Genomic DNA, 18,793 nt, shown 5'->3' on the forward strand with positions numbered 1-18,793 from the left:
TTACCCGTATTTTCCATTTTTAAAAAATAGATAATATCAACAGATCAGGTTTTGGCGCCAAAATACTTAAATTGTTTAATTACTACTGAATGTCAGAAATAAACGGAATCATAATTATGACATCTTTGACAGCTTGGCATGTCGCCGTGGGTCGTTGCCAGATTGTAATTTTTTGGTTTTGGAGGTTTGAAAGTGTTAAGAATATAATTCCGTTATTATTTAATTTCAATCGCTGACTTGAAAAAATGACTTTTTGCCTCAAAAACCTGTCATTGGCCCCATCGTGCATTGGTGAAAATGACATGTCAAAGCATTGGTGTAAATGACATGCTTTGGATCCAAAAATGAATAGCATCATTGGGGTCCACGCCCATATAAAATTCATCGATGGAGATGCTAAAAAGATGACATGCCAGATCACTTGCACCCATGATTGAATGGCATCTTTGGCACCGAAAATTTTGCTGCGCTGTAAATCATCAAGAGTTTTTGCTACGGGCAACAAAAGCGAAATACGTACAGAGAGGGACAAAAGTTTACATACTGTTGCGTGTCGATTTCATTTTCTTTGAAGAAAAGAAATCCAGAAAATTTGTCTGTCCCGACTTTAGCTTGCAACACGACCAAGAATGAAAGCGGAAATGATGGGTGGCCGGTTGGCATGCTGGAAAGGGGTGTTGCCATTTACAGGTTGATTTTTTAGTTAGTGGACAAGTAACGTGTCCGTCAAAATACAACACTGCGTACACATATGGTTTATATGTAGGGTAAAAAGGTAAAATAAATAAAGATAGGAAAAACCATGAAAATCTGGGAAAGGCGGGAAAACTCGCGTCAAATTTTCCGCATATAAAAGGCCGGACAAGCATAAAATCGAGGAGATTGCGTAGTAGAGATTAACCAAAAACATCAAGTGTGTTTGCTAAATAAACCTATGTCGTTTATACTTACATGTAACTGAAAGTGTGCCAAAGTAAAGATCAAGTGCCATTATAAATAGGAATAAAGGATTAAATTCACCAAGAGTTTATTAAAAATAAAGGACACTTAAGTTTTAACTTAAATATATGTGGTGGGCATTAGAACATAGAAGTAAGTGATGTGCAGTTTGTTTGATGTGTATATGTGGTAATGATTGATTCCCTTCAAGGTATAGCCAAACAAAACTTAAGGGAACTGCTGGCCTCCCCTACAACCGTGTTCGAAGGGGGTCAGCTAAACTTTTTGGGATGAATCCTAGCATTTATTTATTGGAAGCCTCAAATGCCTAAGATACCATTTTGATTTAACCGAGAGCCTTGGAAGCCCATCATCCATCCTGGAATGTTATGTCCGCACACCTGTAAATATACAAAAAGAAACAGGGTTAATATTTTTTCGGTTGGAAATCAAAGGTAACAAATCATAAACAACCAGACGACTAACTAATATAAAGACAAATGAAAAGCTAAACAGAATTATCTATAACTAAAAATAAAAAAACTTCAATCTCCATAAAAGACGCAAAAACTATAATTAAAATAATAACAAAAATACATATTTTATGTCGTTAGATTTAAGTGTGCCGTAGTAGATAGCTATTTAATAGTTTTTCTTTATATAATTTTTGTATTTGTAAGGAATATTAACTCCAGGAAGACTAAGAGTGTAGGGTTGCCTCAAATCACCCATCGACGAAATAATTATTTTTTTTTTGGTCAGGACCATATATTGACGTCCTAAAATTCCCATCTAACAGAGCTCTATTAGGTAGGCGTTCAGAATAACTCGAGTTGGCCGAATTGGCATCATATTTTTTTAGTCGTGTAGTGATGTATGGTAATCCGAGTTAATGACTCGTTATACCGTATACTGGTGTTAGTGTTTCAGATAGTTATTACCTTTTTTTTTTGTGTTCGAGTTAAGATTACTATTATGCGTTAGGTTTAAGACCCAAATTAAATGGGAATAAATGCTTTTATGTTTAAATGTTTGATATTAAGATGAAACTTTAAGTGTTTTTTTTTGTAAGAGAGTGAATTAGGGTGTATGTAATGGCGAGGTAAGTGTGTGTGGGATTCGGGGCCCTTTAATATTGATGTTGTTTTTTTTTGGACAAAAGGGTCAAGGCAGGGCGGGCAATGTGTGGGAGCAGAAACACCAAGTTCCCTTGTCATGGTTGTATGTCGTGTTGTGTTTTTATTTTTGTTTTGTTTGTTTTCGTGTCTCATTTTTCAATTGTTCGACCCCTAGGGCTGACGGTGGAAGGGTTGAGAACCCCCTGGAAGGGAAAGCCCCGACTGAGCGTAGTTGGAACCCCACCGTAGCGCCGCATTGGGCGGTACGCAACAATATGGCGCCCAACGAAATAATATAATGTCTCCCGACATTACTAATACGATATGTGCAACAACACCTACGCACTATGCAATAGAATATAGGGTACAATAGTGCAAACCAAAATATCGCATTTTTCAACAATCTTACAAATATTGCATCCACTTTTTACAATTTAAACTGTGATAAATGTGCAATATTTAGTATAGGTAGTTGTAAAATTAGGATATTTTGTTCCATATGCCTGGTCTAGTGCAATAGCTCTTGTTCGTGAAGTGTAACAAAGATTGTATTGTGTTCATGACCTGTGTTTTATGTTACCGTGTAGTTTTTGTATTTATTAATTAGTAGTTACAATAGACTAAGGATAACATTTAAGAAAAGTGCAATATCTGCGTTGACGATAAAGCGTCACGACTGTATTGTGCAGATCTTTTAACACGAGATTCTTTTTCTTCAGAATGGAAGAAAATGCCGTGGTGTTAACCTTTAATCGTTTGATGTTTATAAATGTTGTGTTTAAGTCCAGTCTGTCAGTACGCCATGACAACCTTTTAAGAAGGACACTTACAAAGAGGTTTGAAAAACGAATATAAATCAAACCACCCACTTACTCTACGCTAATTACTGAAAATACAACCTAAGAAACTCTCAATTATGTTATCTGTGTGTATCGCTAATTTAATATTTGTTTTGTGTAACCTATATTTATTTTTTTTATCTAATTATTAACTGCTAACAATTATAGGATTTTATTAAAATAGAGATTAAAATTTTTTTTGCAATATCTTTGACAAATTTGTGAAGACTGCTAATATTTCTGGTGTTGATCTAAGTTGTGCACTTTATTAGTATTGTATTCCGTCACGCCATCTTGAAGTTTTAATAAAAAGTTCTCATGAGTGAAAGGACTAACAATAGGAATAATAGGAAGAAAAGAAGCAAAAGAAACAGGTCTCTGCTTTTTGACGTAAGTCGAACTTCGATTTCATCACCACTGCCAAAAGTAAAGAAAAAGACCAAAATGCAGAACACGAATATTAATAATGACCCAACTGTCCGAGATCTTTCTGGCTCGATAATGAATACCAACCCCAGTACAAGTGCCGCGGCTAGATTGGCCCAAAATAATCCCCAAACCAATCACCCAACCCAACCATTGGAGGTCGATAAATTAGTAAGAAGGTTGGTACATGATAGTATAGAACATGCCAATGCGAACATGCAATCTAAGATCGAAGAAAGTGTTGGTCGAGAAATGGAAAAAATCTATGGGGTCATTAACAAACTTAGCGAAGCTGTATCAAAAATCTCTATAGACGGACGTAGCGCCGCTCAGAATCCGACATCACAACCCTATGATGTTCAAAATAGGCAACAGTCTTTTCCTTCAGACAATTATAGAGCACAAACTAATAACTCCTTGCCTCAGGGTCCACCTCCAAATAGGGATTATAACTCAAGCCCCCATCGCCGAAATACCCTTACGCCCTCGATTCTGACTTTTCCGAATGCCCCCGGAATAAAAGTGGAAAAGTTTGGATTAAAATTTACAGGCAGACCTGACAGCTTAAACGTAGAAGACTTTATCTATCGTCTGGAATATTTCCAGCGACATTACCATTTAGCATGGGAAGATATTCTTAACGAATTTCACCTGCTAGTGTCAGGTCCAGCAGCCGAATGGTTTTGGCTACAACAGCGAAATAACAGTATTTCGGGTTGGGAATCGTTGAGGCACGGCCTAATCGGCAGGTTTAAAACTAGACGCACATGCTTCGAGGAGATGAGGGACCTTCTTGAACGCAAACAGATGCCAGGGGAATCCATCGATTCGTTTTTCCACGACATCAATTTAATGAGGTCAAAGTTGGAAAGACCTGTTTCGGATTTCGAGATGATTTCCCTGGTCAAGAAAAATTTGCGCAAAAATCTATCTAGCATAGTATATTCAATGAATGTTTCATCTCTTGAACAGTTGAGGGTGGAATGTTTAGAAATAGAACGAACATTCTTCCGAAAGGATCAGAACCCAACGCCAACCCTAACAATCAACAAGCCGATGAGAATAAATGCCATGCATGATGAAACCATAACTGATAATTACCAAATGGTCGAAGAACAAGAAGAGGTTGTAGAAGTATCTGCAATCAACAGCCCTATGATATGTTGGAACTGTCGGAACCCCGGACATGTTTTTAGGGACTGTCCATCTTCACAAAGAGGTTACTTCTGTTTTAAATGCGGTAAACCGAATACTACAGCCCCCAAATGCGCTAATTGTAGGTCGGGAAACGTGAAGAAGAACGTGGTTGCAGCGGGGAACCAACGTTCATCCGAACAACCCCCCGTTCCGAATCCCCAATCCCACTAAAAAATTCAAATACTGAAATCAATTATGCTCAGGCTCGACACTATTTGCCTTTGGAAGTGAGAGAACAAAACTATAATCAAATACGAGATAAAATTTTCCAAAACGTGACCCCCAACATAAACAATAACTCTAAAGTGAATCCAAAGATTAACAAACGGATTTTAAAACTAAGAAATAAACAAAAGTACTTTCAAAATTTAAAGAAATCAGTGTCAGAAACCATATCCAGATGTCATTACGCGAAAGATCCCCGACCGTATGCTCAGGTAAAGATCGAAGGGAAAGAGATTACCGGCCTATTAGATTCTGGTGCGACGGTTAGTTTACTAGGTAAAAATTGCAGGGAAATAGTGGATGAATTAGGGATCGAAGTAAAATTATTTGCCTCTAATGTTAGTACGGCTTCAGGCCAACTTCACCGAATTCTGGGTACAGTAGAAGTCGAAGTGGAGTACCAGGGGAAAAGATCTAGCATGACCTTGGTGCTATGTCCTGATCTAGAACAGGTTTTATATCTTGGGGCAGATTTCTGGAAAATCTTCCAAATTGCACCAGAAATCTTTCCCGTGGAGGAAATAGACGTCGATTTGGTCAGAAATATCCACGCTTCATCAACTAATGATAACCAAAACATGCATATCCTGACAGAGGACCAACAAATAAAACTAAACGAAGTCGTAAAAACCTTCCTGACTTTCGAAGAAAAGGGTTTGGGTTGCACCAAATTGGAAAAACACGCGATAAAGTTGGTAGAAGGTGCTAACCCGGTCAAGGATAAACATTATCCCCTGTCCCCGGCGGTACAGGAGATAGTATACAATGAGATTGATAATATGCTTGCTCTTAATGTAATTGAAGAGAGTGACTCAGCATGGAGCAATCGCACAACTGTAGTCCGAAAACCAGGCAAAAACAGATTTTGTTTAGATGCCCGAAAGCTGAATGCTTTAACAATAAAAGACGCCTACCCGCTCCAGAACATAGAGGGAATCCTTAGCAGAATAGATCAGACGCATTACATAAGCAGCGTCGACCTGAAATACGCCTTCTGGCAGATTGAATTAGAGGAAGAAGCAAAGCCATACACTGCCTTTACGGTTCCAGGTCGACCGCTCTATCAATTTCGGGTAATGCCGTTTGGCTTATGTAATGCGGCTCAAAGACTCTGCAGGCTAATGGACAAAGTTATACCGGGTAGGCTCAAGTCGAACGTCTTCATTTACTTGGACGACCTGCTAATAATTGCCGATGACTTTGAACATCATTTGAGTTTGCTAAAGGAAGTAGCAGAGTGTCTCCGGAAAGCCAATCTGACCATTGGATTAAAAAAATCCCTGTTCTGCTTCAAAGAGTTACGATACCTAGGCTTTATAATTGGGAATGGCAGCCTAAAAACGGACCCCGAAAAAGTAAGCGCCATCTTAAAGATCCCTGTACCACGATCACCTAGAGAGGTTCGGAGTTTTCTCGGCACGGCCGGGTGGTACAGGCGATTTATCAAAGATTTTGCCTCCATATCAGCCGCCCTAACCGACACTTTAAAGAAAGGCCAAAAGTTTTCCATATCTCCTGAAGCCAAAGAATCATTCCAAAAGCTAAAATACGCGTTGACATCAGCACCAGTCCTACGACACCCCGATTTCCGTCGAGAATTTTATATCCAATGCGATGCATCGGATTATGGTGTCGGGGCTGTTCTGTTTCAGAAAAATGAAAATGGCGAAGAAAATCCTATCGCGTTTTATTCGCAAAAACTGAACCCATGTCAAAGAAATTACTCGGTTACCGAAAAGGAATGTTTGGCGGCCGTGTTAGCCGTAAAAAAGTTTCGACCTTATGTAGAACTAATGAAGTTCACAATTATAACCGACCACGCAAGCCTAAAATGGTTGATGTCGCTTAAAGATCTTAGTGGCAGGCTTGCAAGATGGTCTTTGAAACTACAATCATATGATTTCTCCATTGAACACCGTAAGGGTTCAGAGAATGTGGTGGCGGATACTTTATCCCGCATGCCGATCGATACTGGCTTAACGATTGAGGAAATAGACATGAATAACGATTTATTGGATTTCGAAACAACAGCTTTTGATAGTGAAGAGTATTCAGAACTTCGAGATACGATCCTTAAAAACAAAGAAATGCTACCAGATTTGAAGACAGATGGCAACAAAATATATATAAGGAAGAAAAACTTTGATCCGGATACCGAAGAATTTGAATGGAAATTGTGGATACCACTTGACATAACTTATGCCCTAATAGAGAAATCACATAATTACAACAATACAGTCCACGATGGAATAAACAAAACTCTAAACCGTCTAAAAATGTTCTATTACTGGCCCAAGATGGTATCACAAGTGAGGCAGTATGTGGGAAACTGTGTTGTATGTAAGGAAACAAAATCAACTAACCAGCATATGAACCCTACTATCGGCAGTGAAGTAGTTACGGAAAGGCCTTTCCAAAAACTTTATGTGGATTTTCTCGGGAAGTACCCTCGGTCCAAAAAGGGGAACTCTTATATATTCATTGTTGTGGACCACTTCACTAAATTTACATTTTTACACGCTATGAAAGAAGCTACCTCTCAAAACGTTGTCCGATTTTTGGAAGACCAAGTTTTTCACAATTTCGGCGTGCCGGAAGTCATCCACAGTGACAACGGCAAACAATTTACATCAAAAGCATTCGAGCAAATGATCAATAATTATAAAATTCATCATCTGACTACCGCCTACTATTCGCCGCAGTCCAATGCCTCCGAGCGAGTTAATCAATCGGTACTGGCTGCTATCAGAACTTATGTGGAAAATGACCATCGCGACTGGGATTTATATTTATCCGACATCGAGCAAGCCCTCCGTACCTCCGTCCACTCTTCCACTGGTGTTAACCCTTTCTTCGCCCTTTTTGGGTATAATATGTTTACAAGTGGGGCGGATTATAAACTCGCCAAGCAACTAAGATCCCTAACTGACCACCAAATACAACAACTCAACAAAAACGATAAGCTAGAACTGATGAGAGAAAAAGTAAAAAGCAATATGCATGAAGCCTTCAATAATAGCGCCAAACGATATAACCAAAGAGCACGCATTGTAAAGTTTCTTCCTGGACAAGAAGTCTACAGAAGAAACCACATGTTATCCGATTTTAAAAACAACATCAACGCAAAATTTGGAAAAAAGTTTCTAAAGTGTAGGGTTGTAAAACCGATAGGAAATAACATGTATGAATTAGAAACCCTTAATGGCAAACCTCTAGGAAATTTTCATGCGAAAGATATAAAAATATAAAAGGTGCAATAATTCTGTGATAATAATAATTTAAGTGCAATATAGGTTATGAAAATGTATGTTTGTGTACGTCCATTTTTTTTGCCTTTTTGCAATTATTATTATTATGATTATTATATTTAAATTATTGGCAATTTTAATATTATATCTTCATTAGGCTTAGAAATTACAGTGATTGCCCGGCTTGTGAGACAACAGGGTGTGGGAGTTCCCCACGTTGGAACACAAAGGGGTAAGAGACTTAAGTCGGGTAAACAGAACATGAGAAAGCCACTAAAACTTAGCATGAAGAGAAGAATCCAAAGTCAAAACAACAACCGTTGTGCCTTCATATAGGTCTTAAAAACACAAAAAAATTTTCCCTCAACAAATTCTCCGACACACAACAAAATTGTTTAAAGGTAAACACACCCAGTTTACAAAAGTATAAATCCTTATACTTTTTACTATGTTTATTCCTTGCCACGACAAGTTCGATTAAATGTAAATACATAGTGCAATAATTCGGTAATGCTAGTAACATATGTGCAATATAGCTTAAGAAAATTAATGTCTGTGAATGTTTATTTTTTTTGCTTTTTTGCAGTTGTTAATTGGCATACCAATTATTGTCTTTATTTTACATTTACATCTTTGTGGGCTAAGAAATATTCATAATTCCCGGCTTTGAGATCTCAGGGTGTGGGAGTTCCCCACGTGATAATTGAAAATAACAGTGTCGGACTAGAAAATTTTCAAAACGATTTTATTCAGACAGAAAATTAGTTTAGCAAGATTCTCATAAAGAATGAACAAACACTGGGATATTTACTGGGATTACATGATCTAAAAATCCAAATTCCAATAAATGCTATAAGCCTTGATAAATTTTCGATCCCACCGATCCCGAAAATTTTAAAATTTTCCCAAGAGAATTTTCGCCAATTAATTCAACAGATGAATGTTTAGATACCCGTCAAAAAAAAAAAAAACTAGACATAATTTTTTTTAAACACATTCAAAGGCCAAGAAATTTGTTCTGAATGCATGGCAAAGTTCAATAGTACTAAATTTGAAACATATCACACCCCCCAAAATATTAATTATTAATAATAAAATATCAATAGTAAAATATAAATATTAAAATATCTATAATAAAATTTAAATAATATAAAATATAAACATAAAATATTTAAAGACAGTAAAATATACTATTAGTAAATCAATTATGAGGTTGAGGAAAGTGTATGCGGACATGGAGGTCATGATCTAATAGGGTGATATCATTTAGTAAATACCATACAATTATAATTAGCAGAAATATATATTTTCATGAGGTCGTTTCAGGCACTCCCACAGCTCAACAAATGTTGCACGTATATTTTTCCTCCAAATAAGTTTCACTTAAATGAGCTCATGGTAATGGGCAAAGATTGCCAATAGTATAGCATGCGACAAAATTGGATGGTGGCTAAGGCTCAATTTTTTTTTATTATCATCCCTCATGTTCACACAACAGCATATGAACCATTATCCGTAGCATAATAACATATAATTTGCAACTAATGATATGGTAGATTTCATCAATAAATTCCCGATTGCTTATCGATCACATATCCACTGTTCGTAATAATGCAGTTGTTACGTAGGATTTCACGTACAAATGCTGTTTTATTTGCAGCGCAGTAGTCGAATATATTAAAATAAAAATTTATAGCATGCGATAAAATTTATAACCTTGTTGTCGGCCGCATGCACATGGCCTACTTTCCACAAGCAGGTATTCCTATGCCTAACACACGATAATTTTCATGTCACATATGTGCTTCCACACACAACCTCTTAATGATTTTATAATAAACACCCTTCAACACACAACCTCTTAATGATATTATAAGCACATTTCCACGCACATCTTCATAATCATGTAACACTTTTCTACACTCATAATTATCTAATAAATAAATTGAAAATAAACTCACTTGGGAGGGCGTCAACATTATGCCAATTCTTTAAATGAAATGCACGGTTCTCTTGGGTACACAAATAAGCAGGGTATTGACAGCAACTGGTATTCAAGAAGTCACCCCATTGTACGATTTTCATTCTGCATCAGTTTTCATATTGGTGAGGAGGGGATTGCAATACAGTAATTACCTGAAATGAAAAATAAGAATTAGTATATGGCTATATTAGAATGAAGTTTTTTTGTTGGCAAGTAAAATTCCATTATATCTTGGGGGAATGTTCGTGTTCAATGGTGAACACCTTATAGCATGCCAGGTAAATATGTCTGTACAGAAAGGTTGAGAGGTAATATTTCTAACATGGCATTGGATTGCACCCTCTTTGGGACAAAAAGTTGGCTATGGTAAACAGCGGGTAAATAGGAAAGATTGCATCCACATAAGCATGATCATATATGAAATCATTGGCAAGCATTTTCTTGATTAACATAACAAAATGTATCCATGCAAACAAAAATATTCACACACATGGAGTGACAAACACACATACCTACTGACAAACAAACAATCTAACCTACCCTAAGGCAAGAATCAATACAAAAGAGGAAAACAATAAATGCCTACCTGGGATTCATTGCGTCCACGTTCCAATAAGGGTAGATGTTGGCTGCATGTTATCGTCCTTATAGGTTACAATCCCATTATGATGGGATGTATAGAAGTTTTTATGCACAGTCAACAAGTACATGTGTCACAGTTGTCTGTCTGTTGCATATGGAATGTTACCTAAAAAGAAAACAGAAATATAACAATTAGGAATCATGGATAAGCAAATAAATATAAAATACTATTACCTGTATGTAGATCAAATGATAAACAAATCACAGTGGTCCATAAGGGAACAACATAATTCCACTTGTTTGCATGGATGGATTATTCGGGAGAGAGGGCAGGTAGTAGAAAAAGTAAGTTCCCCTTACTTTACAATAAGATGACGAATCTGACGTCATTTTGTCGAAGTTTGGAGTAACCGGTCAGATTACGCATTATGAGTTTGTTGAGTCTTTATAATCACAAGCTCTGCAATAAAAAGGAAATTATGTTAGACATATTTCTTAATGATATTTTTTCTTCAATCAAGACTTACCATAACTTCAAGTAAAGTCGAGATGCCATTCACAATTGGAGGTAGTCCATTCAATAATGGCGTGTTAATTTTCTTCACACACATTGTGAGTAGATTAACGGCAAACAGGTAGGAGTGTATGTGTGTGTGTATGCAATGGAATGAAAAAAATGAGGCGCTCCACGGCAAACTCAAGTATGCGCCCTTTTTCTGAGAGAACTTGTACACATAAACGTACACACACAACCGTTGCGACGTTGATCGCCGACCGCGACTTCATACGTAGCGATGAATGGCGTGGGTCAGTGAGACAGCACAAAAAAATTAATGTTTAATGGATTTGCCTGTTGGGAAAGGAAATTTTTGGTTAGGTTAAATAATTATACAGTTTTTCTTATCATCTTACCTGTGTGTAATGGGTTATGATGTTAAGATAACCGAGGTGGACAGCAGAAGAAAAATCTCGTGGCGTGGGTTACCGGCAAGCTTCCTTCCAATGTACCAATGTAGATTCATTGAGTACATATATTATAGTTCTCCAAATGGAAAACAATGAGACACGCACATCACAATTTGCGGCGATGAACTTCCAAATTGTGAAGTTTTGTTGCGTGTCGATTTCATTTTCTTTGAAGAAAAGAAATCCAGAAAATTTGTCTGTCCCGACTTTAGCTTGCAACACGACCAAGAATGAAAGCGGAAATGATGGGTGGCCGGTTGGCATGCTGGAAAGGGGTGTTGCCATTTACAGGTTGATTTTTTAGTTAGTGGACAAGTAACGTGTCCGTCAAAATACAACACTGCGTACACATATGGTTTATATGTAGGGTAAAAAGGTAAAATAAATAAAGATAGGAAAAACCATGAAAATCTGGGAAAGGCGGGAAAACTCGCGTCAAATTTTCCGCATATAAAAGGCCGGACAAGCATAAAATCGAGGAGATTGCGTAGTAGAGATTAACCAAAAACATCAAGTGTGTTTGCTAAATAAACCTATGTCGTTTATACTTACATGTAACTGAAAGTGTGCCAAAGTAAAGATCAAGTGCCATTATAAATAGGAATAAAGGATTAAATTCACCAAGAGTTTATTAAAAATAAAGGACACTTAAGTTTTAACTTAAATATATGTGGTGGGCATTAGAACATAGAAGTAAGTGATGTGCAGTTTGTTTGATGTGTATATGTGGTAATGATTGATTCCCTTCAAGGTATAGCCAAACAAAACTTAAGGGAACTGCTGGCCTCCCCTACAACCGTGTTCGAAGGGGGTCAGCTAAACTTTTTGGGATGAATCCTAGCATTTATTTATTGGAAGCCTCAAATGCCTAAGATACCATTTTGATTTAACCGAGAGCCTTGGAAGCCCATCATCCATCCTGGAATGTTATGTCCGCACACCTGTAAATATACAAAAAGAAACAGGGTTAATATTTTTTCGGTTGGAAATCAAAGGTAACAAATCATAAACAACCAGACGACTAACTAATATAAAGACAAATGAAAAGCTAAACAGAATTATCTATAACTAAAAATAAAAAAACTTCAATCTCCATAAAAGACGCAAAAACTATAATTAAAATAATAACAAAAATACATATTTTATGTCGTTAGATTTAAGTGTGCCGTAGTAGATAGCTATTTAATAGTTTTTCTTTATATAATTTTTGTATTTGTAAGGAATATTAACTCCAGGAAGACTAAGAGTGTAGGGTTGCCTCAAATCACCCATCGACGAAATAATTATTTTTTTTTTGGTCAGGACCATATATTGACGTCCTAAAATTCCCATCTAACAGAGCTCTATTAGGTAGGCGTTCAGAATAACTCGAGTTGGCCGAATTGGCATCATATTTTTTTAGTCGTGTAGTGATGTATGGTAATCCGAGTTAATGACTCGTTATACCGTATACTGGTGTTAGTGTTTCAGATAGTTATTACCTTTTTTTTTTGTGTTCGAGTTAAGATTACTATTATGCGTTAGGTTTAAGACCCAAATTAAATGGGAATAAATGCTTTTATGTTTAAATGTTTGATATTAAGATGAAACTTTAAGTGTTTTTTTTTGTAAGAGAGTGAATTAGGGTGTATGTAATGGCGAGGTAAGTGTGTGTGGGATTCGGGGCCCTTTAATATTGATGTTGTTTTTTTTTGGACAAAAGGGTCAAGGCAGGGCGGGCAATGTGTGGGAGCAGAAACACCAAGTTCCCTTGTCATGGTTGTATGTCGTGTTGTGTTTTTATTTTTGTTTTGTTTGTTTTCGTGTCTCATTTTTCAATTGTTCGACCCCTAGGGCTGACGGTGGAAGGGTTGAGAACCCCCTGGAAGGGAAAGCCCCGACTGAGCGTAGTTGGAACCCCACCGTAGCGCCGCATTGGGCGGTACGCAACAATACACCCCCTAAATCTCGGGTTTTAAGGTAAGTAATCATTTTTATGAAATTCCAAATATTCAGGTTTATTTCTTCTCGCTAAAAAACAACATTTAATACTACAAAAGTATATTCCACAATACAAATAACGGTAAGTTCTACAAAAACCAAAAAATGATGGGGACAAAATTTACATACACCCCAAGGAAATATGTGTATTACCGTAAAATTTATGGAATTGACAGCAAAATTTCTAGATTTGATTGTTTTGGCGAATGTCTCTGGCTGTCTGAGATATATTTTAGAGAAAAGAAAATAATTTTTGGGGGTTAAATGTCGTTTTTTGATGTCAAACTTCCTGTATAACTCTTTAAAGCTGACCCTTGCTTCATTCCTTGCGTTTTTAGGTATTGTACTTTATAAAAAGCACAATATTAGTGTCAGATGGTATATATTGAGACCCTAGAAAGCTTTGAAGTTGTTTTTGTGGTTAATATATATTCCTGGACATCGATAAATGTACGTTTTTCCTCAGAGTTCTCATGAAGTGAATAGATTCCCTAAAACCCGAGATTTAGGGGTGTATGTAAACTTTTGTTCCTCTCTGTATGTAGGATTCATACAATGGTATATGTTATATATCTTTGAAGTCGTCTGTTAACACAAAAGCCCAGCAAAAGAGAGCGATTCGAGAGAGACAATTTGACAGTTCTTTCACTGAGAGTTTGCAAATTCTTGCTGGACAAATTTTTTCTAGCAACCACTTGCAACTCTTCTTCTTCTTGTTGAAAACAACCAATTATCTGTTTTTAATTATTCGGTGATTTATGTTTGTGAAACTTAGGGGTCGACTATGGATAGCAACTCAACTGAAGTTGCGTTGCCAGAAGGGAAAATTATACAATTAAAATAAGTGAAACGACAGAAATGTTTGTCAAATTCCTTCAATATCAGCGTTCTGAACCTTCAGTTATTAATTTAATTAAAATTTGTTGTCCGCAACGCAACTGTAGTTGGGTTGCTATCCATAATCGACCACTTAAAAACACTTTTATTGTGGAAATAGCAAGCCTAATTGTTTTTGTGGAGAAAAAAAGCTTTGTTCCTTTACTTTTTTAATGGTAAGGGTGGTAAAAGAGAAAAGTGTCAAAGTTGTTCAAAATTGCTCTCTCATGAACATTTTTATCAGAAAAGTAAAGGAACGGAAAAATGGTATATCTGGCAGCAATGTCAAAAAGAAACATAAAAAATCAATTTTCGTCTTTTGTTTCACAGTTTTTAGTTTAGTTTTCGACTTTTTCTTCTGTTTATCGTCTATTTGTGAAATAATCGTGAAACAAAAGCCGAAAAATCAGTTCTGCCATTTTTTACCTGCAGAAATTTTGCTGGTAGCCTGTGGTAAAAGAGAAAGCCATTTTCGCTCTCTCTCCACTCTCACTCTCTTAAAAATTGCTTCCATTTTTGCCACTTTTCGGGGTTAAGGAACGCTTTGCAGGTTAAAAATGGTAACAAATGGGAAAAATGGTAACCTCAGGTAAGTAAAGGAACACAGCTAAAGTTGCAAAGTGGAAAAATTCCTTTTTTGGCTCATTTTCTTTTTGTATTTTTATTACAGTGTTTTATTTAATTTGCTTTCGTCCGTTTCAAATCTGGTAACTCATTTTCAACACAGTTGCAGTTGACCAATCGAACTGAAACTTTGCACACTCTTCAGATTTAGAAGACAATACATGAATATGGAATCAAAACCAATATTGGTCCATTTTATAGTGTTTTAACGGTGATTTATTTAAATTGCATTTCAAATCTGGTAACTCAATTTTAACACAGTTGCAGTTGACCATTCGGACTAAAACTTTGCACACTTTTCAGATATGGATAACAATACATGAATATGAAATCAAAACCAATATTGGTCAATTTTTACAGTGTTTAACGGTGTTTTATTTAAATTGCATTTGAGGGTTTTATCTTCATTTTTGCCCGAATTTGCTGTCATTTGGCATTTCCAATGATACAGACATTTCCCCACCAAAAATTGTGAACATATGTCCAGTTTTTGGTATAAGGGGGCTATACCAATAGCGGTACCACCCGATTTCAAGTGTTTTGAGGATTTTATCTTCATTTTGAGGCCGACTTGACTGCAACTTGGCATTTGGAGTCCCCAATGGTACAGAAACTTCTCCACCAAAAATTTTTGACATAGGTCCAGGTTTTGGTATAGCCTTTATATAACGGTACTACACGATTTCAGGCATTTTAAAGTTTTTGTCTAAATTTTCGCCCTAAATTGACTACTATTTTGTTCTCAGTGGTCAAAAAAATGTATTTACTAAAAAGTTAAAAATAAAATATAATTTAAAAAAAGTTAAGTTTCAGTGTTTTATTTAGAAATGCACTTAAAACTAGGAAATAATTTGTCGCTTAGCCTCAATAAATATTGTTACAGAATTAGGTTTAACTAATCTCCGTGTAGACGTTGTTTTATTCCCCAGTACGATTTGTACCAAATAAAACAGGGTTCGTTTTAGATTACGTTTCTACAATGCTTTATTTACTTTATTACACTTATTCGGAATCGACTTTAATTACTTAGCACACAGCTTGTCTCTAGTTAGCACGCAGCACTTCTTTAACCGATCTGTTCAGTTCAACGCTTAAAACACAACTCACTCGTCATTGCCAGTTCCCCTGTATTTATACCCCAAAGTCTCCCTGTTCGAGAAATATCTAGAACATATGGCAACACCTCGAATCTGTACAACGAACACACAGACGCACATTCGCACTAAGCGAACAACCAGACTCACCTACATGAGGAAAGATCAATACAGTGGACAAACACAGTAATGACGTAATTACAACAACAAACAAATTCAAGAAATAAAGAAGTAACAAACTAAACGATAATTACATGATTATGGCAAAGCAAAACAAAAGCACATTAATGAAAGATAAAGAACTAGAATGATGAAGAGATTTCTACATGGTAGTTGTTGTTGTTGCTTAAATAAAGTAACTGCGTAATAAAACTTTACGTTATAATTCAAATTTTTAAATTAACGGAAATTAAACTAAATTAACTTAATCCTATCAGTTACATTCGTAACAATACTATAGAATGTAAATAGACATTTCATTTCTTTGATGACCTATGATGAAATTTGACGAAGAATATTCTTGTCTCTGACATCATCTCTCTAAAATTATGTTTTGAGGGACAATTTTGAAAAAACTCAGATGAAGTCCGACTTTAACGTGTTTTTCATTTTCAGAGATTCCTGGCGATTAGACAAGAGTTACAGATTTGGTGTATTCTGAAATCTATAGTAAAATTTTATGGCGAACAATTTTGTAGAATATTCGGATTTGATACGATCACATTTTTAATGAGTTTTTGAACGATTTTCGAAAAAAGGACTTTGATGAACCGCATGAGGGTTAAAATTTTTAACAAAAATATTTACATCTTTGTGTTTATTTCAGCTCGAGTCCATATTTTGTTGCAATTGTTTGAATAACAACAAAATATTTTAAAGTGGATATGAAATTGATTAGTTGCGGGCGAAGGGTAGGGAATACTATATTTTCAGTTGTCACCAAACAACTTCATCAGTTCCCTTTTTCGCCGACTCTGTATCGATAAACAGGTCAATAAAGCCATCTAGCAAATTAAATAAAATGAGAAATTTGCTGTATGGTCCTAAAGCTGTTTACCCTACAATTTGAGTCGAACTAAAGAATTTCATATCCACCACTGTTTTTATGTCGTCTTTGCTTCGCAAAGAATACGAACATAGGAGTGTTGCTTCAATAAGCGGGGGTAAAAACAACAAGAAAGTTGTTTTTGCATTACGCATTGGTCAACAAGGCCGTGCTGATGCCTATTATTGTTGTTGGCGTTTTTTATTGTTGGATTGCAGAATTTTACATCTTTGTGTTTATTTCAGCTCGAGTCCATATTTTGTTGCAATTCAATTGTTTGAATAACAACAAAATATTTTAAAGTGGATATGAAATTGATTAGTTGCGGGCGAAGGGTAGGGAATACTATAGTTTCAGTTGTCACCAAATAACTTCATCAGTTCCCTTTTTCGCCGACTCTGTATCGATAAACAGGTCAATAAAGCCATCTAGCAAATTAAATAAAATGAGAAATTTGCTGTATGGCCCTAAAGCTGTTTACCCTACAATTTGAGTCGAACTAAAGAATTTCATATGTCGATGGTCAGACTAGCACGATTTCAACATGGCGACGTCAAGTTTATAGGCGAGGGGTATGAAGTAGTGAAACCCATGTACATGGTCTTCTGTGTTTGTTGTGTTGCCTCTTCCTTTTATTCGCTGCAAGATTTTTTCTTCCATTTTCTTTCATTTTTATTTTCTCAAGGAAACGTTAACGACAAAACAAGCATAAAAATATTTAATAATAACATTTAACTAATGAAATAGTGAAAATTTAACTATTAATATTAATTTAATTATTAATGTTAATTATTTTGTGTTGTTTTTTAGTTTATTTATGTTTGTTTTGTTTTTATTGGTATGAGAAACACAACAAACGCGAACGGTAAAATAAAGAGGACACGCAAAAATCTTAAATTTCACGTTAACGTGTGTGGACACTAACAAAACTTGAAAAGAAACTTTAACGAAATTGGTTTCAAGAAACCTTGCTAGTCTGATCATCGACTATCCACCACTGTTTTTATGTCGTCTTTGCTTCGCAAAGAAGTCCAACAATAAAAAACGCCAACAACAATAATATTTACCACAACAACAATAATATATACCTGAAATGCAAGGATTCCAAGATACCCAAACTCGAATATTTCGAAAAATTTAAAAATGGGCGGAATTTGCCCCGTCTATTTTGGTTACTTTCCGACGTAAACTTTAAAAACGCCGATACACGGGCCTCATATTTTTAGCTCTACTTTCATAATGTACTCGGTTTTTCCCATCATTTTGAAAAAATTGAATTTTGTTGCACAGTGTAACCGGCAACTGTAAATCATCAAGAGTCTTTGCCACGGACAACAAAAGCGAAATCTTTATGTACGATTCATTCTTGCCTGGCTTCAGTAGCAGCACCACCTTACCCATTTTCCAAATTTTGGGCGTGATGTAGCCCAATAGAAAGTGTCTTGAAGACAACATTGACGAATCGTTTAAGACAATGCTATATCCCTGAAGACACCTTGCAGACAGCAATGTGAAATCATCGACGAAATTTTCACAGAAATATGCCAGTATTCGTGTAAGACAACTTGAGCGACAGGGTAAGGGTTGTCACTGAAGACAACTTCGATGACTAACAGCGTGTTTTTGTAAAAAGTTTTTGCCCATTCGTTC

At 36.1% G+C, this 18,793-nt stretch overlaps 1 long non-coding RNA gene across 1 annotated transcript; it reads right to left on the reverse strand.

Annotated features, from left to right (window-relative positions):
• Window positions 1–990: 990 nt before the first annotated feature.
• On the reverse strand, window positions 991–11,786 carry LOC141405243 (uncharacterized). Its single transcript, XR_012413168.1, has 6 exons — window positions 11,471–11,786; window positions 11,086–11,408; window positions 10,793–11,018; window positions 10,563–10,724; window positions 9,954–10,128; window positions 991–1,340 (listed from the first exon to the last, which is right to left on the reverse strand). It is a non-coding gene; the product is annotated as an uncharacterized lncRNA (long non-coding RNA).
• Between the last annotated feature and the right edge of the window lie 7,007 nt (window positions 11,787–18,793).

Source organism: Musca autumnalis, unplaced genomic scaffold, assembly GCF_047663935.1.
Source record: "Musca autumnalis isolate F117 unplaced genomic scaffold, ASM4766393v1 scaffold_5, whole genome shotgun sequence".
NCBI lineage: Eukaryota > Metazoa > Arthropoda > Insecta > Diptera > Muscidae > Musca > Musca autumnalis.